Source organism: Aphelocoma coerulescens, chromosome 6, assembly GCF_041296385.1.
Source record: "Aphelocoma coerulescens isolate FSJ_1873_10779 chromosome 6, UR_Acoe_1.0, whole genome shotgun sequence".
In the NCBI taxonomy this organism is placed as follows: domain Eukaryota; kingdom Metazoa; phylum Chordata; class Aves; order Passeriformes; family Corvidae; genus Aphelocoma; species Aphelocoma coerulescens.
The window spans coordinates 8,408,015-8,433,134 of NC_091020.1; the positions used below are offsets into that span (position 1 = coordinate 8,408,015).

The window sequence follows — 25,120 nt, forward strand, 5'->3', positions numbered from 1 at the left end:
GCCAAAACTGTTCTGTGGTACTGGCTGTTACTGGTTTGTGAAGATCTCACTTACAGAAGGCTAGTTTTTATTTTTGTGGCTTCTTGCTGATGGTCTAAGTAGTTATTTATTCTCTGTTCATGCAGTGAATGTCTTGTGTCCTTTGGCTCCGTCAGTAGGAGCTGAATTTCAGAACTGATTTGTGTGAACATACTGATTGGGAATTCAGCTTTTCCTGCCTGCTTGCTTGAAGACATTGCTGTGATAGAGCTGTCTGCTCCTCAGAAAAATGCTGCAGAGAAGTAGGATTTCCTTTTTTTTCACCACACTGGGCAAATTTTTGAATTCTAGATCAACTGAAAAATCAATTCTGCCTGGCTTTCACAGAAGAGCATTAGCATTGCTGGAAGGCTCCATTTCTCAGGGACTTCAGCAGCAGCAGCACCCACCATAAGGCAGAGGATAATGTTCTTCTCTGGTCTTTGTTTTCTAACCAGATTACACTGAGTTAGTGGGAGGTTTTGTCTCCTTTTCCAAAACTGAATGTCTCCAGTTTTGTTGGATCAGTCAGAGACCTCAAAGCAGCCAGTCAGGACAAGCAGAATTTCTGTTTTCTTTGTTAGGGTCACTCTACTCCAGTTACTCACTTCTCAGGCCCATCTTCTCCTAATCAAAGCATCTATTACTCAGCTGGAGGTGAAATCTGGATATTCTGTAGTAGCAATGTTCCACATTGAACAGCCATGGCAGGAGTAAGACATCTGTAATTAGTTCATAAGACTGAGCAGAGCATAATGCAGATGTAACCTTCTGAAGGATTTGACCAAAACAGATGTGAAAAAGTCTTCCAGAGCTTTCTAAATTGCAGTTTTCTTCTAGATTATTTGGTATTTAAGAAAGGCTAGAGAAGAAGTAGGGAAAGGAAGGAAAGAACTGATCTAGTCTGTTGCTTCTCTCTGCAAACTACAACTGTAATCACATCAGGAGCACAATTCATCTTCTATTTTCTACATTTTCCATTCTTTGTTTTTCACTGTGTGTGTTTAGACATTTCATCTTGTTTAGAGACTCTGGCTTCAGTTACTTGCTTTTGTAAGTTTGGAGAAGAGGTGAACTTTTGGAGTAATCGATGTGTTGCCCCACTGCAAAGTGAAGATGAGGTGCATTTTGCTCTTATCTCTGTAGATTGAGCCAATTAGTGCTTATTGGTGCTACTTAGAGAAAATCTGGTTTCATTAAAGTTAGTAGTGACAATAATACAGTTAGTTACTGACCTTTTGGGACAGCAGCTATTTCAGAAGAGAAGAGATTAATTTTTAAAGAGCTTCTGATACCCTACAGTACAAAAATTTGTTTCAGACTATACATCTGCCTGGTTTTGTTAACACAATTAAAATGCTGTGCTCAAATAAAAAGTTCTGCTTCTCTGGCTGGTGTTTTAGCATATCCCTAAATCCTTCTGGACAGGAAAGGAATGGCAATGCGTGCTTGCATTATTTTAGAAGCACTGTGCAAGGCTTTTTAAACTTTCCCTTTCCTCAGATTGTTCACCAGGAAACTTTTTCCAGGTTTCTTTCACTCTTGCTTTATTTGCAGGCTTTTAAAGTATAGATATTGGTGTTCTCAACAGTGCAAAGGCTATGGGGGGGAAAAAGTTACTGTGGGTTCCTAATGTTAGCTAAGCATATTTCTGACAGGCCATGGGGGAAATGGTTTTAAAGAATTGTCTTTTTTTTTTGTTGTTTTTTTTTGTAGGTGAGAAGAAAGCAGTGTATGGATGAGTCAACCAGAGGCTGACTGACATCAGCTCAAACAAGGTACTGCTTTGTGACTTACATGAGCTAAAGTCATAGGAGAAGTCAATTTTTGAAGATAAACCACTTTGTTACAGTTTTTGACATGCTGCTGGATTTTGAGTGTTAGAAATGTTTGTATTTTTTCCTTGCCTTTTCACTGTTCCAGGTGAATTCAGTGAAACTTATGTTTATTGTTAAATCTTTGTATTAGGAAGATGCCTGACTGAAAGGTAAGTGTTCCACTAATGAACACAAAAAGGCAGATTGCAAATAGTTGGAAAAGCACGGGATGCAAACTGTTCCTGCAGATATCAAGGTTCTGCCATGTGTGGGATAATAGATAAAATACTGTTTTGTCATGTTCCAGTAGTAACATGAAAATGCCCCAGAAGTGCCTCAATGCAAAGGAACTTGAGTCACAAACAGATTGTCTCACACAGAGAATTGTATCAGTGTTACATTTAATTAATTTAACTTTATCCATACTTGGAAGCTGTGCCTATATAAATGCTTGTCTCACCAGGATAATTTGTTATAATGTGGTTTTTTGAGTTCTGTTTTAGCTTGCTAAATTGAAAGTACCAATAGAAGGATGCAGAATGCTGGGGGGGTGACAGCATAAAACAGAATGCTGATGGCTTGCTAAAGCCCCAAGGTAGCCTTTGAAATATGTGTTCAGATTCCCAGTTCCTGGCTTTGTCTGTATTCATCCTTTCCCTGGCTCAGTAGGTTTCCAGCATGGTTTAGGTTTTGAGGTCCAAAATAATGACTTAATTCAGCCTTTTTAACCTTTAAATTTACCTTCAATTCTTATGAACCTGAAAATGGCTAAATACGTCTGCATCTTTTGTCATTTTGGGTTTTTTCACCTGGTTTTGGACTGTACAGGTTTGAAGTGGATCTTAGTCTATGTTGACCTTGTCTGCATGTAGACAAAGAAAAGGCTGCAATTCAGTGGGAGTGGGTGTGGAGGGAGGCTTCATTTAATTCACTCTGTGGTGTTCAGAACAAGTACAGTGCTGGGAGTTGAAAAAGAAACTAGAAAAATCATGGTTGATAGTCCTTTTTTACAGTCTTTTCTAAAATTGTGATGCAAATCTGTAGGCAGAGTCTAGAGTAACAATCACTGGATGTATTTTCTTATTCCATTATTCATCTCTTTCACAAGATTTTTTAATGCCAAAGACCCCCTAAGTGTTCACTACAAAATAGGGTATTAAGGCAAACTTTTATGTGTCTCAAAATACTATGGAAAACTGTGTCTCTCAGTTACTTTGGCCTTTTTTTTTTTCCCCAGGTTAATGAAGAATGGCCTTTACAAAACGCTGTTGTGTCCCTGTTTTAATTTTACCCTTGTTTTCTTTTGACTTGATACATGCTCTTTTCTTATAGGTATAATTTGTTCTGTGATGTTAATTAGAAGGAGCATACACAGCAAGCAGGGTAATTTAGCTTGCATGTACAGTTAGAAATCAGATTTTCAGGCAAATGACTGCATTTTTGGCATGGAAAGCATAGGGACATATGGCCATGTGACTGAATGTAAAAGAGCTAATTTAGTTTGCAACTCTTCTGACCATGTCTCAGAATTAAGGTGAGAAATAAGCTACAGATTTGTATAAATTAAGGCTGTAAATTACTACAGTGATTATTTTGTGAGCACTGACCTCTCCTGCATGCTGGTTTTCAATCCAATACCTTTGTTTGAATTAGACCAGGTGCTGTGTTTAAACCTATTCAAGTGTGATTTCAAAGTGTGCAGAGATGGAGAATTCTGGGTAAGCTATTAATGAACCTTACCATAACAAATGTATCTCTTACTTCTTATCTGAATATGCCTGTCTTCAGGTTCAGGTATTGCAGCCTTGTTCTCTCTTTCATTATGACATTGAAGAGCTTTCTCTGCCATCAGATTCTGCTGTCCCTGCAGATTCCTGTTACACCATGATGAAACCCTCCCCTAGCCACACCTCTGGGATAAACAACATTTGGAGTTTTTCATTCCAAATTAAGTAATTATTATGGTTTTGTTGCTTTATAAATATTTTCAATTCTTCCACATTCTGTGCATCAGAACTATATGCAGCATTCCAACAAGACTTTTTCTGTAGACAAGTACAAAATGGAAATACTTCTTTACATCTCAGTGTTTCTTTGCTTTAGAGTGTGTAGCTCTTTCAAGCTGTCACAGTCTGTGCTCAGTTTTCCATTTTTGAATGTCTGATACATGTAAATTGGCTATGAAAATTCTGCCCTTAGCTGCACCTTCACTGCTGAAGAAAGATAGGCACGAATAGTTGCTGTTATCAGAAACTTCAAGACATTGGAAACCTGTATCACCATCTGAGGTATTTAAAGATTTGTTCTATCTGTGGTTTTGGTCACAGGTCTACAGCAGTATTTCAAAAGATACAATCTTGGGTGTAGAGCCTTTTGAAAGCAGGCAAAGAGGGAACTAAAGGGAGGAAGATGTGAAAAAAGTTGGTAGCAGGGATGCGAGTTTCATACAGTGATTAAAGTTTGGCAAAACATGATGGAGATTGTGATGCCATCTGTTCTCTCTGTCTCCATTTGATTACATCCTCTTGGGATCAGTGACAGCTTGATATTCCAGTGGACTTGGGGACAGCACTGCACAGTAGATCAGTAGCCTTGATGGTAAATTTTGCTCCTTTCCGTCCTGCTCTTCTCCTCTTTAGTGTCAGATTAAGGGGTGCAAAGCCAGGGATGAGGCATGAAAAACCCCACTTCATCCATGTTCTGTTCTCATGTTAAACTTCATCCCTGCCCTCCTTGTGTCTGTGTTGAGTTGTGCCCCGTCACTCGTGGGTCAGAGGCTGCCTGACTGCAGTCTCTTTGTGATGCTTCATTATTTACCACTCCACTTTTTAGTCACCTGTAGTCTTCATGGTAACAATTTTATGGATAGCATTTTATCAAGTTATTGACAACATTTTAAAATAGATGTTCATTAAGCAATCACTTTGCCATTCACACTTAAAACAGTCTCTTAACAATACTTACTGAACTGTTAAATTTTTATTTTGAGAGCTCTATAATTAGATGGATTTTAATTGATTTATGGCTAGTCACATGCTCTTTGATATTTTTAGCCATATTCAACTACTCTTACACATTAGAGTAAAGTTTATATTTGGTACAGCAAAAGGAAAGTAGGCTTATGTCAAGGGCTTCTGAAAACCCTCCCTCAGAGTTTAAGTGGCTAAAACTGTTGTTTCATTTAAATGACAAACACAAGAAACTAATAAATACAGCTTACCTAAATAAATCAAAGTCAGGATGCTTCTGTTGAAGTGCAAATCTGCTGTCATAAAAGTTTCTATAAAGTTATCTAATTTCCATAAGCAGGCTTTCTATTGGATAATGATTTATTCATCTAATGTTTCTCCAGAGGTCTTAGCTAGCTGAAAGAGAAGATATCTTGAATAAAAATAAATCCTTACTGTTTTTTAATTTCTGTAGAGAAAGTTGATGCTGCTTTCCAAAGATGTGAGAATAAATGTTTAGTTTCTATTATACTTTTGTTTCAGAAAAAAGAGGTATCTCAGTCTATGCAGCTCTGTGGTCCATGAACTGTTACTAGTCATAGCTGTACTTTTGCAGCTGTTTCATCTCTCCAAGGTGTGAGGGGGGACCTTTTAGGTGCCCTGTAAAACTTCCAGTTAAAATTGTGTTTGAGACTACCAGACTGAACGAGAGCTGCTCTTTTGTTTCAATCCTGCAAATTGTATAAAACAAGAGGCAGGTAAATGTTTAGGTTTGCTACTTGAGATTGGTTCTAGTTCTGCAAGTGCATGTCATTCTTACTGAGTGACAGTGGGAAGGGCAGAGAGGTAGGCTGAGGTGAAATCATTGAAATAGTTGTGATTGGGGGAAAATTGTGGTTGCAGGCTTGAGCTGTCTCTGCTATTGTCTGCAATAAAAGAATTTCTTACTTCTGTTTGCTTTTTTTTAAACTTTATTATTTTACTGGTGTTGGTAGTGTACATTGTAATCCTTGTGGTAGACTTCTGACTAAATGCTTAAGTAAAGCTTTTATTGTCCATAAGTGGAGATGAGAATGAGTTCATCAGGATATTTCATCTCTCGGCAAAGCAGTAGGAGTACTTGGAAATAGGAGGAATAGGAGGAATACTGGTAACATTAAGCTTTGGTGCTTTTGGAAAGAGGGAAGGAATCCTGAAGACTGGTGAAAGCACTCAGTGCTCTGCCAGGTGTCATCCTGCTATGTTATCCAAGAAGCAGCAAACAACAGCTTAAAGGCAGAGGCTGGCTGGAATATTAGTCAGATCTGTTTGCAGGCAAAATAACTTTCTAATATTCCCAGGTGGCTGGAAACAAAAGCAGCAGCATATCCACAGGCCCACCCTTTCAGGGTGAGATAATGCACCTCCTTGCTCTTAAAGCCACAAGCTGCCTTCTCAGAGGACTGCTCTCAGAAGAGGCACATGGTTGTGACAAATAATGGACCTGAGGAACTGCCTTTGCTGCTTAAGCACAAGCAATACATGGAGGTGATCTGTGCTCACTGAGCTGTGCAGTGTAACTGCACTTCAGCTGAGGTACCCTGTCAGTGAGCACTAAAACTGCTTATAAAAAAATCCCCCGCTGCTGCAGATAATGTTATGACCGTGCCTTGAATTTGACAGAACATCAATGGCCCTTGCTGAAACAGGACTTCAGATAAAGTAAGCCTCAGGCTATAGGTACTCATTGTTATGGTCCTCTTTCAAATCTGGCATTTCAGAAAGTCATTGCAAGTATTTTCTGAGGTGAGCCCCTTGGCTGGCTGGCATTTGCCAGTGCAGCACTCCTACAATACAGTGCAGCTCCTCAGCTATCACAGGAATGCTTTAGACTGCTGTGTCCTCAATAAGTGAGTAACCTCTCCTCTGCAACGTCACGTCCAGAAAATGTTTCATGACAAAACAGTTCATTTCCATAGAATGTCTGGAATATCTTGTCAATGCAGTGGTCTTGCAGTGAAGTGAGTAATGAAGCTCACTTGAAGGGACTCATTTTCAGAGGAAGCTTTGTATCCCAGGTGAGGGCAGAGAAACCTTCTGAGAGATTGTGCCTGGCATTTGAACACTTGCTTGTGAAACCCTCTGAAATCCAGGCATGGTGAGAAACTTTTGTACACTCTGTCTTCATATGGATAAAAGTTGGGGGGCTTTAGCTCTTTATTAAATGTTGTGGCTTCAAAGTTATGGTCACAGATATGTAGACACTCCTGAAAGGCGAGTATGGGATGTTTCTTGTAGTTGCTTATTCTTTCAAAGGTAATATCCAGGTCTATGTGGAAAGGTTTATTAACTACTTGGTTTCTAGTTATGTAATAGAAATGAAGTTTTAGTGATATACATGCAATTTCTTGAGAACTGACACATATTTTAAAAAAAGTCAGATTATTTTTTTTCTTGATGTTAGGCTCAGAGGCACCTGGATCTTCACAATAAGTAGACATTAAGTTGGATAGCGTGCTGCAGTGGGGCATAAATGTGTTATTTTTTCATTACTTCTTAAAAAAAATAAAAAAGGTGCTTTGTAGAAGTAATTTAAAAGAAAGGGAGTGTGATCAGTCTTCATGGCTTGAATACTATGAAAAAAATTCCAAGTGATATTTACAGAGTCACACTCAACTTAGGATGTGAGGCTTTTTGTGTGTATTTGCTGCTCAATGGGGACAGTAGGAAGTGTTTGACATTATGTAGACAATATTGAAGTGAAGGAAAAAGTTGTTTCTGCACTATATCTTTCTGTGAATTGAATAGCAGCACTGTTGTGCTACAGCATTGTATAAATGACAAATATTATTTAAATGGTGTGCTTGCTACTGTAAGAATAAAACAATGCTACCTACATGATGCTGCTTCTAATAATTTTTAGAGATAGAGGTGCTGCAATTTCTCAGTGTCTTTCATGGTATCACTAAAGAATTTATATGAAATGTCTATTTTCCTGGGATTTTGTCTTTCTTAGATCCTGTATACTTATATTCATTGTATCTGGCTTGGTAATGTCTGTCTTTTATAATCTCTATCACCTTCCTGGCCCATCAGTGCATTAGCTGACTGCAGGGCTGGTGATTTTGCTGTGCCTAATGGAAGGCAAATGCTTTTTATGATCATTTTTAGCCAAACAACGTTGGGTGAGTTGTGAGCTAAGCAATTTGTAGGAGGGGAGATGGGTAGGTTTACACCGAGCATGAGGCCTAATAGCAATCTCCAGGAATGAGCTTGAAAAAGATGCAAGTATTGTGGACATTTGAAAACTTCTTGAAATTGTATTGACCCCAAATTGGATCCATTTTCTGTGGCAGAATAGTGTTCTGCTGGCTGTAGTCACCACACTTTTGGTAAAGCTTCAGTCTCTTTCTGTGAAGAGATTCTTCACTGATCCAAATTTGCCAGTAAGATTTCCCTGGGCACAGGAAGGAAGTCCTTACTGTGGTGGTTGTCTTTATTCAGCCATATGCCAACATTCTTCTCACTTGTTTTAAGAAGGAAAGAAGCTGGAATAGGTGCTGATTTCTAAAAGGCTGAAAATACCAAAAAAGGGTTGGATTAGCTGTGTTAAGTTGATGCCAGGAGGAGGAGGTTTGGTTTCTAGTTCTTGCTGCTTAAAAAAAAGTAAATAAGACTACTTAGCTTGCCTTTTAAAATTTTTTTTATTAAAGCCATTAAACTGTAGATGCAATAGAATTTAGCAAAATTACTCTCTGTAGAGCCAGATAGCCAAGATATAATGAAATAAAAATCTATTATCTTTACACCAAATGGGACAATCAAATGCAGAACTAATCCTCTGTGTGCAATAGTAAATAAAATGAGCAGTATGTATTAGCTGCTGAGGAGGAAAAAACATGTGGAAAAGGAAATTTTGGCATCACATTTCCTGTGGTATATCTTACTTCCTCAAAGGCACTGGCCATCTCCATTTCTGGATCTATAACATTTTAAAGAGAGGAGCCACTCCAACTAATTGATTTTAACTATTCTCTGTCAACTTTCAGGCCTGGAGGTTGTTTCTCTTTTTTTGATACCCTTTATATTGTTAAAAAAATACATAGAACTTTGTTCAATTGACTGCAGTGCTCAAACAGTTTACAGCTTCTCCTAAATTGACTTTACTGTTCTAATTAAACCTACTTCTGAAATCTACTGTATTAGTACAGGCCACATGAAAATGAGACCCTCAAATTACACCTCTTTGACATCTTGTATCTCTTGTTTTTGGTAAATGAAGGCTCAGCAGCAGTGACTCAGAGCTGTGACTGGATGACTGAGAAGCCAGGTAATGTGACAGTGAATCAGTCACCTCTGCTTTGCTTTGCCTGCCTTCCAGGGCAGTGGGGGACAAACCCACAGCAATCTCCCTGCTGGCTTGAGGAGAATTGGTGTATTCCTGTTCCTGTGGTCACACGTGAGCTGCCATAACACATGGATCCCTTGGTCAATCTCTTTCCTGTCAAATTGTTCCCAGAGCTGCCAACTTGTAACAGTGAAGGGACAGTCTAAGAGAAGTGTTGTGGGTTTGATTCCAAATCATTATCTAATTGTGTGCCTTTAAAACTAAAGGGTGATCATTATGGAAACTGCTATTTTGCATGATGCATTAAGCATAGTCCAGATCCTTAGCAAGCAAGAGAGCATCTGGAACCAGATAATTCTGAGGAAGGTGGAAAACCATCTGTGCTAGACAGCCATAAATGAATCAAGCCCAAGACAAAAAGCTCCTCAGAGTCCCAATGGGAAATATTGAAGTCCAGCCTTGAAGTGTCAAGGCTGCTTTGTTTTGCTGGGATCACTGCTTGCTATTCAATGCTTCAGCTCTTGTGGCTCAGATCAGTCACACCAAACACTACTGCAAGCCTTGCTGTATTCTAACTGTCAGCAAAAGTTTGCAATAATAAGTCCCTCAAAGTTTGCAGTAATGAGTTGCTTAACTGTGAAAGATATGTGAGCAGTACAGAAAGCAAAACAACAGGAGGGGAGAGGTGCTTGCTTCTGCTGCTTCACTGAAAGTATTGATGAGGACTGTGATTATGTTGGTACAAGAGCAGCACTGGTCCGAAGGGGAAAAAATTAAGAGATATACCTTTCTAAAACCTGTTTGGAACTGATGAGATAGCAGGTAGCTAAATGCATTATTAAATACCATTTTCAATAAACAGGTTTTGGGGCTAGTTTCACTACTACAGAGTTGGCTTGTATATCATAAACAGTCCTTCACTATAACCTAGAATTAATCATCTCTTCCTTGGAGCTATTGCTTCAAGTACAAAAATAAATACACCAGAACAGAAAAAGGAATGTTGGCATTTATAAGTAATGCATTGTGTGCAGTTCTTTTATGGCACCTGTGGCAAAGTTCCAGCAACAAAAGCTTTGGTGCTTCTGAGCTGCCTGTTATCTCTGAGGGAAGCAATTATGGTTATTTAGTGCAGGAGACTTAGATTTAGAGACTGCAATAGCCATGAGGACTGTGTGAGGTATGTGCAAGTAGGAAGCATGTATCTGCTAACTGTATGGATTATTACTCACGGCATGCACACAAGAAGATCTTTAGATTTTCAGGCTCATGTTTTCTATGAAATGTTTTGATTGTACATTGGGTGTGTGTCAGTAGAAAAGTGATTCACACCCTCTAATTCATGCTTCCCATCAGAAGTGCAGATTGATGGTGCTCTACAGGAGCCTGCATCTTTATCTCCCTGTAGAAATGCCATCACACTCCAAGAGTCCCTTAAATCCTCAGCTTTGTGCCGTTTAGAGCTGTGGTTCTCTTTGCCTGTTGTTTCAAGGCCAGGACAATGCATTGACTGTCTGTACTGCCAAATTGCACTAGGCATGCTTGGGAAGGTGCACCCCTCTGTCCTTCCTGGCTTCCTCCCTCTCAAAAAAACAAAACAAACCCAAAAAAAATCCCAAAACAAAGCAAAACCCCAAAACAAAGCAAAACAAACAAACAAAACCACAAAAAACAAACAAACAAACCCCCCCCCCCCAAAAAAAAAAAAACAAACCAAGAACCAAACAGTAGAGAGAACAAGAGTTGCCATTTCTTACTGCTCTGCTTTCTTGTCTCTGGTAATGGAATAAAACTAGGCAGACTCTGATGATTCCTTAGACCCTATTTTATCTCCCATCTCAGGCTCTTTTGCCCTTCTAAGAGCCTTGGAGGGCCCTGGTTCTTCACAGATTTGGTGAAGTAAGGCCATGCATGTGCTGTGGTCAGACAGTTCACCCTTTGTCCTGCCTCCATGGTCATATTGACTGGAGCCCTCTGAAGGACTCTGTTTCCCTGTCCAGGTTTTCCAGTGGAAACCAGATGTTCTGGGCAGCAGGTAACCACCTTTTAACAGGAAATTAAGACCCTAAAGCTGGGAAGTACTCCTGGGTTCTTTGCTGCTTGCAATAGTGGCCCCTATCTTTTTCTTCAAAAAACACTCTTTCCTGCAATATAGATTATTAATTTTGGAGACCAGAAGAAATAAAAAAATGACTTAGTAAGCACAGAATTAGAGATCAAAACAAATTACTTGGGCAATTTGCTGGAATGGGGAGTTAAACAGATTACAGATAAAGCCTTATTAATTAGTATCAAATCTGCTTTGGTGCCATATGGATCACAGTACTTTCTCCCTTTGCCTCTTCTTCCTGTCATTATCTCTCCATTTCCTTTTCCCTTTCTGATGATTGCAAGTGATTGTGTTACTCTGAAAAGATTAAAAAATGGCTTAATAATATTGAGGGAAAAAGTTATGAATCCTCTTGACTTTAATAGCAGTGAAATCTAAATCCAGAAAAGTGCTCTAATTGGCAGGTAAAATTGTTTGGGTCAAATAATCTTTATCTGATGGAGAAAAGATCAGCAAAGTGGTCCCAATTAATTCTGTGGTTCATTTCATCAGGTCAGCAGAGTGTAGTGCTCTAGTTGTACTGTAATTAGCATTTTATGTTTTACAGAAACATGCAAAAGTGTGCTTGAATACCTAATTTTTAATTTTTTTTTAAAACAATGTCCTACAGGGAAAAAAAAAAACCAAACCCACATAAGTGTAGTACAGGAGTTCAGAGAAAGGCAAAATTGAATTTGTTAAAACAATAGAACTTGTGGTTTGGGCTTTGGAAAAACTTGCTTAATTCATCTGTTTCTCTATTTTTTAACCTGTTTAATTATGTGTTGTGGTAGCAATTAAGCTCAATGCTAGAAAATTTTATGTATAAGTAGATTCTATCTATTAAAATCAAAATGAAACAACACCCCAAGAAAACTTTTATTTCTTGATTAAAGGAGCAAAATTTTGATGAAATTGCCAAAAATTTGATTTTGAAGACTATGCACAGGGGGAGGCATCCATAACTTGACAGCCCCTGTGAGTTTTACTGTTTGATGGATAATCCTCTCACAGCTGCTCTTCCATGGAAAGCTAGAGATTAAGTTCTCCACTTTACCTTTTCCACTACCAGTTTTAACCTCTATAAGAGACAAGAGATTTTCAAGTCTAGGAAAAAATATATGGGACCATATAAATTGGCCAAGTCAAATTATCACAGAGCTGGTGGACTTGCAGCTGTTCCTGTTGCAAAATACATTTTTATCATTTCTGTAAAAGAAATATATAGGTGTAATTCTGCAGCACAGAAGGAAAGTCAGGGAAAACACACAGTTATGGCATTTTTATATGTACACTGATGTATGTATTAAAATATTATTATTGTATTAAAATATTAGACACTGAAATCACACTCTATGCACCCATGATGAAAATCAGCAGATTTGATTTTTATGAATGCCTCCCTCAAGAAGTGAAAGATCAGAAATTAGGTGAACAAAAGCACATGCTGAAATAAAAAAAAAAAAAAAAAAAAAAAAAAAAAAAAAAATCCTCTTTGTTCCAAGTGAAAAGCTGTATCTTCCCAAATCTTGGAATGCTTGGGGAAGCAGCAGCTTCTGTGAGGTGTAGGGTAAGTAGCAACGTTGTTAAAGAATTAGGACAGGGGATATTTTTGAAGGAGTGGGAATGCTGCGTGGAAATAGACAGCCATGATGTAAAGTTATGACATTTGGCAATAGTGTGCAGCACAAATTGGGATTTGTAATGATTCCAGAGAGCCTTCCCAAACCTTTATAGAACTTGAATTAATCATGTACCAGAGAAGCACATCAGAGCTACAGGAAACCAGCAGACATTATGGCTCTGTTCACTTTATATATTGTTTTAAGTTCTGCTGTGGCATTTGAGGGCTGGAATTCAGAAATTGGACTTATGCAGGAGTGTTATATATTTGTAAGCTCTCTATGTGAATGTAGCATAAATTTTTAATCAAGAGTAGGATCTTGCTGATGGTGAGTGCAGACTGGAGTGCTCAGGTGGGCTTTTGGAATTTGTCACTGTGGTAAAAAAATTCCATATATATATGTATAAACAGCATTCAGGCAGCAGATTCAAAGAACTTATAAACCACCTTCTCTTGTGTTAGATTTATCTAAACATGCTCAAAAATATCTCCATATGTAAAATAGCATCTTAATTGACACCGAAGCATTATCTTTTTTGTATTAATTTAGGTTACTTGAAAACTGGGTTTGTGCTCATAAATAGAGCAGCACATTAATAGTATTAGAAGGACTTGTTGATCTGGAAAGATTAGTCAGTCTGGAGACTGAACATTATCTATGCTTCAAGAATCTTGTTCTGCCCATTGCTTCACTCCCTCATTGGAAATTCAGAACACTATCAGCTTGAATAAATGTCCAAATTCCTGTTCCACCTTGGAATTTTTTTTCTTTTCTTCTTCCCACAAATTTTCATAGAACATGTTAGAACAACATGGAGGTTTCTCACACTTTGTCTGGTTTGCCTTCATCAAAAGTATTTGGCATTGCTATGTGTACTGGCACTTGGTTGCTCCTTCCACATCAGATCCTGATTGCACAGAAGCCTGCATCATTCTCCATGCTTCCAGGGCTTGCCCTAAAAGCACACAAGATAGTATGTACTATGTAACACCTGTCTTCTGTCTTAAGCTAAATAAGTGTTAATTAAAAGCAGGAAAGAACACCTTAAGTTAAAAGAAAGAAATAAATCTTTTAAGGCTTCTGGCTTTTGATTTAATTAAAAACAAAACAAACCCAAAACCCAAACAGAAAAAAACCATGGGAATTGCATGTCCAATGTAAAGGTAAGGAAAATAATTACATCATATTTCTGCTTCAATACCCTCTAGTCCATCAGAAATGCTTTCAGTGCAATGTATGTAATTGCTGCTCAGCTGCTCTGATTGCTCATTACATGACAGGCTCTTACAAGGAGAAGGGATCATTTGCCTGTCAAGATTTAGTCACAGTCATTAGCACTCACCTTTATCTTGACAGAGAATAAAATGTTTTACTATAAGCTGCTAGTGATACATTCCATGCACTGCTGCATTTCCTAAACAGGGAATTAAAACTGCTATTACCCTGTACCCTTTCCTGGTGTATGTGGACACTAATTTTGTTTCACTGAGCAGTATTTTTTTATTATTCACCCTTTCTGTCACACTTAGATATGCACAAGCACAACATAATGAGAAGGGCATGAGTGCTATGTCAGAGTAAGGATTGAGATGTGAGATAAATCACAGGTGTTCACTTCTGATGCATTTTGGTCACATAATTTCATTCTGACTGCCCAGTGCCAGAACTGTAGTGCAAAGAATTCAGGCTCTATATAATGAAACTATATAGAAGAAGGATTAAATATATTTTACTCATCTTTGGTGAAACGTGAATGTGTCTGGTTTTTACCAGGTGTTTTGTTCCTGTTTCTAGTGCCTCTGCAGTGTGAAGGTCTCACAGAGGCAGGCACATGAGTAACACTCTTCACAGTCCTGTGATTTCCTTTGGATGGAAATAACTGCACTGCACTTGAGTGCTCCTCCACAGCTCACTGGTACCAGCTGGTGATATTGACAGTGCTCAAACACCCTCGGAGCTGTAATTTCAGAAATGATTTTTGTTGGTATAAACTAATACAGCTCTGATGGCTCAAAATTTTGATTTAGTCTGAAGCCTTCAATTATTAAACAATTGTGTTTTTACACATTGGGAAGTTCAACTCTCAAGTACCCTTAAAAATTTAAAAGGAGTGAAGTCCACTGTGTTAATTTTAGATCAGCCCAGTGAACAGGGAGTGTGTGATCTCCTCCAGTCCTAATTTCAGGGAACTAAAATTATTGCATCAGCAACATCTTCCTTCCTTGTTATATGTGTCCTTTTTTGCCTTTTTCTGTTGACATTAGTACCAAAAGTGCCAGCAATAGTGCTTTATTTAGTCAGGATTGTTTGAGGTTTTTTTAAGGATAGGTCTTGACCCATAGAGAAAATCCATCATGAAAGCTTAGTTGGAGAAAGAGTTTTAGTCTGAGAGAAGGGGGGTATGTGTTTGCACTGGGTTGTGCTTATGGAAAACAGGATAGAAAAATGTAAATACATTTGGAAATCATAATTTAGTGCTGTGCTACACTGAACTAAAACCTGCTGTTGAATCCTTATCCCCAGAATGTACTATTCACTTTACCTGCTGAGCTGGCCTCTCAGGGCTGTTCAACAAAGAGTGCTGCATTACATTTGGGCTGATTTCTTGTTTGTTTTCTTTTCTGATTACTGGAATGAAGAGAAGAATGAGATTATCTAACAGTATTTGACACATATAAAATCCACCCCTTATTTTACTAAGGCTGTAGCACTGAACACAGACCTGACTGGGAAGAGGTTATGGAGAACACCTGATGGTGAGACAGGAGTAAACTCTCTCCCAGAATCTGCACAGCACTGGGCAGCTGTGTGGGATAGTGATGGAAGGAAAAAGGCAGCAGGAGGGCAGGGAGTGTTGTTCCTGTGTTCAGGGCTTTGTAATGATGCAGCTCTTGTATGGACACATGGATCTTGCAGTTTTAGAAGTATTTTAACACTTCCATGGAGTGTACTTTATGCCTAATGTGAATTTGGCCTAGATGTCTACCTGTTTAATACTCCTCATAGTTGCATCTGAGGTAGAGTTAAGGCTTTTGTTTAAATTTTTTTTTGTGTCAGGAGTGAGCCGGGAGAAGGCAGCCTACATAGTATACAGCCCTGGGTGCCTTCTTCAGTGAAATATTGTCAGGCATTCACTGGCATAATACCAGCACTTTCAATTCAGTTTTGTAGATGTTTTCTTCCACTGAGTAGCCAGAAACAGACATACATAATTTCCAAGCGTGGAAGAATGCTCACAGCAACTGAAAGTCTTTAAGAACTATGAGACTAAGTGCTTGTGAGAGTGCCTGGAGAAGGAATGAGATGTCTGCAGCGTGTTGCTTGTGCTCTGTTTCTGTTTAGAAAACTATAGCCAGCCAGTTAGGAAGCAGAAGCAGTGGCAGCTCAGGTGATGAGTCTGAAAAATGGAGTACAGATAGCACAAATAGCTGTTGTTTGATGTATTAGTTGCAGTGGATTGTTTCTGCAAATCTTTGTATTGGTGGTTAGTGGAATAACTCAGTATCAAATTTATTAGCAATAGTTTTTGCTCGTGATTGGTTTGTGGACAGAAAAATGAGCTCTGTTAGTTATGTAAATGGTGAATACCTCGGCAGAGGCATGTTGTCAAACTGCCTCACCACTTTCCAGGTATTAGTCAGAGCAGGGTCTGACCAGTGCCTGCAGGACTCCCTATGGCAGTGGGAGAACTGAAGCCTTCTCATTCTGTAGGCTGACAAGACCTAATTCCATAGAAAGAGTGTGTCCTTAGTCAATCTAACATTTTTATGGTTGCTTTCTTAATCTTTATCATAATCTTCCAGCATTATGTTCAGTTTCATTTTGAAATAAATATCACTCAGTTTAGGTTGAGGTTAAAGAGGGGTCATTTAGCACTTAAAATTTGTAGTAAATGTGTTTCTGATCAGTGGTGCTGAAACCATTGCAGGAAGTCACAACATGCCTACTGCAGGAAGGGTGAGCATCCTTTAGTGCTGACACTGAAACAGCTTGTTTCTCTTTTTTACCCAGCTGCAACCTGGTAGGCCCAGGACATCTAGAAACATTGCTCTGGTGAAAACTCCAAGGAGCTTTCTTCTTTGGTTTGTGCACTGTACCTTCATTCATTTATGTGCTTTGTGTTTCCCTTGCTGCTGTCACTGACACTGCAGGGTATTCAGTTCTGATTTGCCACAGGAATTGTCACACTTTTGTTGCCTCTCACCCTCGTGTGTGGCTGCTAAGAACACATGGGAGGGAGGAGAGTGGGGAGAGTTCTGTGACCCACTGAGCTCTTTGCATGATGCCTTCTTGAACCTGACTCACGGGCTGCCAGGGACGGATCTCCAGGTAAAACAGAAACCTGAACATTTCAGTCTCTGCATACTGAACTCTTAGTGGTGAGTTTTTCCTTGTGTTTAAATGAAGCAGAACTTGAACCAGGGCAAGAGCTATGTCAGTGCACAAGTGGAAATCAGGACTCTTTAAACAGCATAGCAGTAGTCTTCCAAAATAGCCTGATGCTGGGCGAGAACCCCAAAAGTTGCTATTTTCACCATAACTGGTGAGCATTAAGAACATGGATCATTTTTTGTGGATTTTCTTTTCCATTTCTCAACCACATCTGAAGCTGCCAGTGCAGAACAGAACAATTCTTTCCACCTACTCACACTGGATAAGTGGACAAATCTTGTTAGGCACACTTAACTTGTCGTGGTTTGTGATTAAGCCAGAAAGCACTTTTTTCCTCTCTAAAACACACATTATCAAATGAGATTTAAAATTCAATCCATGTAAAGTAATTCATGGAGCCCAGGAGATTATCCTGGGAAATTTCATCTGATGCTGGAACTCTTTGGGCTTCACAACAGCAGCAGTAGAAACAACTTCATAGTAATAGCTATATCTACACAAAGCAAAACAGAAACAGTGGTCTGAACAGAAAAAAAACCCCACTAGATCCAAGTAGCTATGCTATAAAGCATTATTAATCCAGGAATGGTGCATATTTCTTGTGGCAGAATGACATTCTTAATTTTTTCTAGGGAATGTTTTCTCAAAGCCACGTTTAAGGCAAGTAACACTTGTAAACAGATACAGCTGGTAGCATAATTTGCTTGTATTTTAGTTATAGCTTCCATTTCTTCTTAGAAGTTCTGTTTCTGTGCTCCAAAACACTAATGCTAACGCTTTAAAAATAGATTTTTTGACTGGAATACAAGTACTGTTAGGGAAAAGGATTTGTTTTGCCCTGTGAATTCTACAGCAGAGATTAGTGGTGTGCTGTAACAGGTACTCCATACAGTGAAATGGGCCTTGATTTTGTATTGTATGGTAGTATCTGCACACTCTGCTTGATACCAGTCAAAAATAACTGGCCCGTTTTAAGTGTATCCTCCTTAAGTGTATCCTTTTAGTTTTATTTCCAGATCTGAGGTGGAATAAACAAGGGTCACAGTTCCTCAGCAGTCTGAATTTGTGAGTATGTTGAAAAGTTAACACAGCATGAGGAAAGAAGCTCTGAGAGATAAAAATTATGTTCTGTTGAACTGTGACTTCTTTCTCATTTTACTTACAGAACAACAGTCCTGGAATTCCAGCATCTCAAGAAAGATTTAAAGAACTTTAGGATCTTACCCTTTATGACAGAACTGCAAAGTCTAAATTGCTCTGAATCCAACAGGACTTAATTCAGGAATTCTTGGAGAGCATTCTGTGATGTAGATAAAAGCTGGGACACTGCTCAGCTGAGAAAGCATTGACAATATGTCAGCATATGAGCACAGAGATGTGACAAAAGCAGTAGGTGAAACAGCAATGTGTAACTGAGATTGCTAGAGTGAGTAGTCTGAATTCAGAGGGGAGGGAGAATTTGGAAAAAGAAAAGGATTACAATCAGTTTCAACTGAGCAAGCAAAAAGAGATTTCATAAATATTACATGAAAGAAGAAAATGAAGGGATGTGTGTAGTCTTCTTTAATTGAGGGGAGGAATAAATTGGTCTTGGGGAATTCAGGAGAGTTATACTGCTAACAAATCCTGGCTCTTCTTTCAGAGAATAGTGGGAATATAATTTGGACAGCACAGTTTTAGGCACCAAGACTCCCCATAGGACCAAACCCCACACAGTGCCAGTTGCTCTCTTCCCATAGGCGCATCAGCTGAGGCTTCATTTTTCAACACGCTGGTTCCCAGTCCTGACAAAGCAGGAGCTGTGTCAGTGCAGCAGTGCTAATCTGCCTGACAGCTCTCATGCAGGACAGTTGGCATCTCTGAATTTTGCATCAGCATGACCTGGAATGAAATACCAAAAATGGGCAAATGTCTGACAGAACGGAATTAATTGGGACTGAGTTTGCAATCTGTTTTCCTTGGAAAAAAGGAATTTTTACCAGTGCAAATACTACATAATTATTTTTTTTAAAAAATACCTAACTAATGAACTTCCATATGGTAAGACTGTAAAAATTTTCCACCACAGGGATCAGTGTTAATACCAAAGCAGGTCACTCATCAGCCTCGCAGAAATTGAGGAGATGCTTTCTTAGTGTCTCCATGCAATTTCAAAAACAGGTTTACCATTTTGTTCTTTTTAAAATGAGAGTTCTCAGGTCCTCACAGTAAGATTTGCAGGCAACACTTTGTAAGGATGAAATAAAGTGAAAAAGTAATGAAGCATCAGAAAAAACAGCACAGAAAAGGGTTCAGAGTTTCTTTCTTTGTCTCACTTGTTTCTACACTCCTATTTTAAATGCAAAGCAATGCCTTTTCCATATTTCATGCTGACATTATAGTTTTTCTGATGTTTAAAGTATACTGTTTTTACTGTAGGAAAAAAAAAAAAGAAAAGGAATAAGAATTATCTGAGTGAAAAATTATCCAAAGAAGAGTCAGAACTAGAGCAGGTAGTCAAGGATGTGCATGTGGTCCTGGAGATGTGCCCTAAACATGGAAGTTGGATTGGAATCACACACCAATGAAAAAAAGAATGTATAACTAAAACTACTCAGAAGCAAAATCTGAGGGAGAAAGCCAGAAAGGCCAAGACTAAAGAGAATTAAAAACCAACCGAACACATCTAAACAACCCTAGCGAGATTTTATTAATATACTCAAAGTAAGGAAAATGAAGGGAAATACAAGCCCGAGTAGGTAAAAAGACTGAAACATTCTTTCTGTTTTCATTTAAGTCATTCCTACTTATATTGGGTATGTATTTAATGAAAATGGGATTAATGAGAAGACAAAGTGCAGGTCAAATACATGAAATAGTAAAGAATGGTGTAAATCCCCAGGGACAGGACCAAGAAAGTCACCCTAAGGCATTTAAAACCAGGCCAACTGCTAATGAATTCCCAAAGGAATCACGGTATTCACTTATTTAAAGGGACTCGAGTAAATTTGCAGCTGATCATCTTCACTCTAATCCCCAGGAGTGTTGTGTACTAAATTATTACCTAGGCAGTTGTTGTGTAGCTTCTGGATAGAGAGGCAGTAAAGTTAAATCCAGCCAAGGTATATTTATGAGTAGCAGATTACATTAATTTATCCCTCACGCTCCTTTTTTTTCCCCCCTTGGTCTTGTAGTCTTGTCTCCAAAAAAAACCCACCAAGTTTCATTTTTAAAAGACAGAAAAGAAGACAGTGATAAATGGTCATTTTGGCCAAGGGGTAAAGTTACCAGAAGGACTCCATGAGAATATGTTGTGGGAATTACATCATTCCATGCATTTGTAGCTGAGCAAAAAATGAGGTTGAGGATTAAACCAAAAATATTTACAATTAAAAAAAAAAGGTCTGGGTAGTTCAATATAAGTCTGCTTAGGAAGAGCTGCAAAATGATTTTTCAGTGCTGAATGACTAGGTGATGAAATGGCAGATGAAATCCAATGCTGATAAATGTAAAATAAGGATACCAGGAAAAATAACTTCTAAGGCATATGCTGTGGTAAGTTTTACCTTAGCTACTCCCTTTCAGAAGGACCTTCTTTAAGGTCACTGAGTGTAGTTCACTGCAGACATCATTTGTGTGCTCAGTCACACTGAAAAGGCAAATAGACTCATAAAAATTATTAAGGGAAAAAAGGAGAACAAAATAGAAAACATCTTTATGCCATCTATAAATCTAGGCTTTTCCTGGCCAGTGAACTCAACAGGCAGTTCTGGTCACTCCTTGAAAAATGGCATAGGGAAAGCAAATACAGAGAAGGGCAGCAGAGATGCTGAGAGGTAGGAATGCCTTGTTTGTGCAGATCTGGCTAGGCACACCCTGAGGACTTGCAGAGGGAACACAGCTGGGACACACAGAAGGCACACAGGACATTTCAGTGATTCTCATGGTGTAGTCAGTGGTGCTGAGCACTGTTGCATTCAGTTGTAGCTCCTCCTTCGTTCAGCTGGAATTGAGTATGGATATAGCCTCTGTGAAACTACATGCCTTGGTCCATGAAACTTCACTTGTTTAGGCATAAGTATATTTTGGTAGGGTTTTAAAGAAATGTCTGTTATGGTAGGTCTTGAATGTATTTGCAAAAAGTGATCTCTGCCCTATGGGAAATTAGATACTTTAATAGTGCTCTGGGTGCTCCTCAGGCATGACTCACATGAGTCTCAATGTTTTGGTCAATGTTATGATTCTGCAGTATGAGCACATCAGTCCTTGAAAGAGGACTGAGTCCAGGAAGAGGAAAGATTGGCTGATTAATGAGTTCTATTCTATCAAATGTAATGTTATCTTTACCACTGAGTTCTGGGTTGAGTTGTTTTGTTTTTTTTTTTTCCTACTGTGAATTTTTTTTTTTTTTTTTTGCAATAAAGCTGTAATGTCATTATTTTTGGTGTTAGGGACCATAGCTATTAGAATAGAGGACATATGTAGCATAGGTACAGAAGAAATTGTTTCTCATGGGGGAAGTAATTAGCTGAATTAGTATAGGAATTCTAATGATCTAAATATATTTTACAGGGGTTAGGGGTAATTGCTCTTGCTTCATTTGTGGGGATAATAGTGACTGGCCACAGTTCTGTGGTTCACAGTGAAGTCTGCTGTAATGATGCTGCTAAGAAAGTATTTTACTTATTTATGTGAGGGGCACAGCTTTGCCTGGCCAAACCTTCTGCCTTCCCCACTCTCCAGCCTTGCTCACTGAATGTAGCCTGAGAGCTGCAAATCTCACAGACCTGTGCATGAGCCTGTGTCAGTGCCTATTACACCACGCTGGAAAGGTGTCAGCCTTCACCATTATTGCAGAGAAGACACTGAATGCTTCAACCTTCTCCATCTCACTTTCCCCTGAAACAAAGTTTGTGCTAAAATGCAGCAAACTTGGTCTGGACAGAACAACTCCATGCCCCATGCTCCATTCCTTGAATAATGGTAGGAAATTGTGGGCATTTTTCAGGTTAAAAAGCAAGACATGAGAGTTAATTTTTATATTTCACTGCTTGGACTAAAGGTTTGGCAGAATCATTTGTCAGAGACATACTTATTTTTTCTTGACAGTAAGACCTGCATGCAGACACTGAAATCTCAATACTGCTACCATTCATTGATATTTTGAGTTTGCAGCGTCCAATGGCAGAGTCAGGCAGAGAGTCCCTTGGGACTGAGCCATCTCTAAGGCAGGCAGCTGCAATATAGAGGTGTTGGAATTAATCCTGAGAGGTTGTCCTTGTGCCTCACATGTGTCACAGGGACCTCCTGACACTGGAGACCTGGATGACAGATCTTGGAACAGGCATAATCCCAGTTCACAAAAGGCTACGTCCAGTGATGAAAAATTTGTCAGGAAAAATTAGGCTTTGTCCCAGGCACTGCTTTTAGTGAGCTTAATCAGCAGTATGTGATTCTGTGGCACTTCATTTGTTTTAAACCCAAATTAACCTCTGTTATAGAGCTTCTGCTTAGTTTCTGTAAATTAACAACAGGATGTGACTTTTTCCAGCTGAGGTTATGTTAAAAAAAGTACACGTGCAGAAAATGATAGCCAGCTAAATGGGAAGCTTGTTATGCTTCTCTAGCAGTTATGTTCCTAATTACTTATTTTAAAGACAAAGTGAAGCTACAAGTTTTCTGTTACCTTGGTTGAAGCAGCTGTATATTGCTGCCTACTTTTAATATAATATCCTTCTCCTTTCCCTACTGCTTCTTCACCTCCAAAATGACCCACCCCACTCAAGAAAGCACTGAAAACATGGTGCAGCAGGACACCATTGTCCCCTCTCTGCAGTGACTGGGTGAAGTCAAGGCCAGGATCTTGCAGAGCTGGGAATAGTACAGTTCCTTCCCAGGGCTGGTGTGCTGTTTGCTCCAAGCCATCTGGCAAAAGAAGCACTGCAGTTCACAGGAGATCCTAAACCTATAGCTGTGACCTGCACAGGAGTGGGGTTAGAGCATGGCTCAGCTGTGGGGAATAGTGTGGTGTTCTTTTGTCACCTGCCTCTGTGAGACTGAGGCTCCTTGCTGTAAGAGTTATTCCAAGTGCTGGCTTCAATTTTGAGATGGCTCTTCCTGTTATGACCACTTCTTGTCATCCTTCTGCATAGTGAGCTGTTCCTGCTCCTCCCAGCAGTGAGATCAGCACACAGGCTGCCCTTAGAATTGATCCATCTGTTACTTGTCCCATGGATGTCAAAAGAAAGAGGCCAGATATGGAAATGGGCAAGTACAAGTCTTGTACAGTGGCTGTTTGGAGTAAACTGGGGTAGATAACTGGCAATACATGTTAAAAGAGCTTTTCCTTTGACCTTGTGAAGTAAGTAGGGGGAAAAGCATTTGAAAATTAGAAACAGACTAGGAGGGAACAGAATATAAATAGATTTATGGCGGTGTCAGTGAGTGAAGATGGAAGACAAAGTGCTGTTACAATGCTGCTCTCAAGATGAAAGCTGTTAGGCAGAGCGAGTCCTGTGCTGGCCATCTCAGCATGGTAAAGCTGCCAGGACACAGTTCCTGGCAGCACCAGTTTGTAATCTGAAACCCAGAAGCATTGGAAAGGATAATTTACCCATCCTTGTGTGCACTTCAGAGCTGGTTAAGCATGCAGGTGGGCAAATTAATCCTTATGTTGGTATTAAGATTTGTTAAGAATCCAACTGTTCCTTTTTAATCTGTTGTAATGGAGGTTTCTAAATATGCTTGTATTGCAACTGGTTTCCAGCTTTGTCTCATGAATCTGTGGCTCCACAGTGAAACACAAACTAGTTTACAGCACAGCAGTCACTCCTGAACTATGCCTTGAAGTCACATTGTGAGAGTGCAGAACTCCATCAGCTGTAATTCCAAGGAAGGATTGTGGTGATATACAGACACTATCATTGCCAGTGAGTAACAATCTTGAATGCAAAAGGCCCAAACCTTTGGTTTCATTTCATTACAAAATCTTTAAAGACTGCGCTAGTTACCTGTTTAAACTGTTTTCTATGATCATATCAGTAAATGGAAGAAATCCTGAGTCTGCTGTGGACCACTGGAATTTACCAGCATATGCATTTTAAATAAATATTTGCAGAGCAGCTCTTCAGCTTGTGTGAAGTGTCAGAGTATTAAAGGCAGCTTCCCTTAGCTGCATGTCTCTCAAGACTCTTCAATCTCTAGCTGTGAAAAATAAAAAAAAAATAGTAATAAAAAAAAGTTGGGAGGAAGGGAAATGTGCTCAGGCTGTGATTGCTTCCCACCGTAGTGGTGGTCTTAGATACGCCACTAGTGATATGAAGTAGCAAATGCATTTAGATTTCACTGTCTATTACACTCCCTTTGCACTCAAGTGAGTAACAGGGATGGTAGGGAGCCAAGAACCTGTATGTTGTTACTGCTCATGCAGTGTTTTTGAACTCTGCTCTTTGCTGGAGCCACAGGACTCTTATTTCCCACTCAACACACCTGATCAGTGAGATTATGCAGAAACTCATAGGCCCAGCTCTGGAAACTCAGGAGAGAGGTGCTCAGGAACAGCAGAGGGTGCAGGGTACAGTGGAGCTGTGAGATCTTTTCACGGGAGGCAGATTTTAGTCAGAACACTCAAGGGAAAGCTACCCACGAGGGAATGTTTGTCCATTTGGTTGAAGGAGAAATGAGAGGAAGGATGGAGACAAGGCAGTTTTGCAGTTGCCCTTTTGACTGAGATTTCTTTAATGATTCAAGTCTCATCTCTGCTGTGCTGACAGAACGGGATTACAAGAAATGTGGGTGGAGAGAGAGGAGGAAGACACACTGAGTAGATTTTAAGCAGGACAGCTTCAAAGTTTGGAAGAGCAAGCACCTGTAAGTACATTCATGAAAGCATTGAGCATTTAATTTAGAATATTGATAGGTTGCAT

The 25,120-nt window shown here is 39.3% G+C and overlaps 1 long non-coding RNA gene across 3 annotated transcripts in view; it reads left to right on the forward strand.

The window, feature by feature from the left end:
• LOC138112294 (uncharacterized) overlaps positions 1-25,120 on the forward strand; it is a 296,238-nt gene that overhangs the window by 34,030 nt on the left and 237,088 nt on the right. For all 3 annotated transcript variants that reach the window (XR_011151665.1, XR_011151664.1, XR_011151666.1), the window contains exon 2: positions 1,735-1,796. This is a non-coding gene — a long non-coding RNA (uncharacterized lncRNA). The remainder of the gene's footprint in view (positions 1-1,734; positions 1,797-25,120) is intronic.